The sequence below is a fragment of the Cyprinodon variegatus genome, unplaced genomic scaffold (assembly GCF_000732505.1).
Source record: "Cyprinodon variegatus isolate N-32 unplaced genomic scaffold, C_variegatus-1.0 Scaffold269, whole genome shotgun sequence".
NCBI classification, from domain to species: Eukaryota; Metazoa; Chordata; class Actinopteri; order Cyprinodontiformes; family Cyprinodontidae; genus Cyprinodon; species Cyprinodon variegatus.
Window position 1 is genome coordinate 492794 of NW_015150722.1, and position 1029 is coordinate 493822.

Below are 1029 nucleotides of genomic sequence, written 5' to 3' on the forward strand. Positions count from 1 at the left end.
TCCAGCTAAAACTGTAAATATCTTTCTGTCGCAAAAAATTTATGGCACAGAGCAACAAAGATGAGGCCTTTTTGTTTATAAATCCTTCAGCTGTGTTGTTAAGTGCACCATTTGATGAAAACATCTGCTATTTTTAGATTTAAATCACCTGACTTTAACCTTTCATTGATTAATTGTAATATTGTCAAACTCACACCAAAACCGCAGAAAATCAAGTGTTCCTTCTATAAACCTTTGGCTGGCTGGTATACATTTTTACACTGACATTATATAACCAATTGAGGGTATCATTTGAGAACTGGAAGCTTTTTTACTTACTGCAATGAATATGGTCGTTTAAATCCATGCAACAAATGTGAATAAACAGCATGAATGCTACTAAATGACAGATACTAAATGACGGCAGCTGTGATTGTCCCAAAAACACCGCACTATTACATATGAGACAAGTCTGTAAACAGAAGAGGCCTTTTCTAAGCTTTGCAAAGTTGACTTTTTTCCTAAAGGTCTCACATGGTCTGATTTAAACATATTGAGTTAATATAAAATACAAAAAAAATGGAGACCTTAGTCTACATTTATCAATAAAAAAATGCATTTTCAGATTATTCTTTATAAAGACTGAGATGGGCTTTGGCAGTTGTTAAATAATACAAAGCGTATATCAGATAGTCTTCCACCTGCATACAGAGAAACATTAAAAGGATGGTTCCTTCCTTCCACAGCCTAGCCTTCAGCAGAAGTGTGGAGTTTGTCAAAACTATGCTTCTCATAAATACATGAACTTTATAAAAAATGAAAAGGCACATGAAAATTCAGAAAGTTGAGAACTACTTTTAGGAAGTAGAAACCTGCAGCATAGAATGTCACGCTTCGTGTGACTGGAGGATTAGGTCTGAAAGCTCCATGACGGATGAGCTCTTTTCTCTTCTGATGTGTTTGGAGTTCCACGCAGGGACGGATTTTAGTCACATCTTCTGCATCTCCAGAATAACCGAACCCCATATCTCACAGGACTTCTTTGGTCAG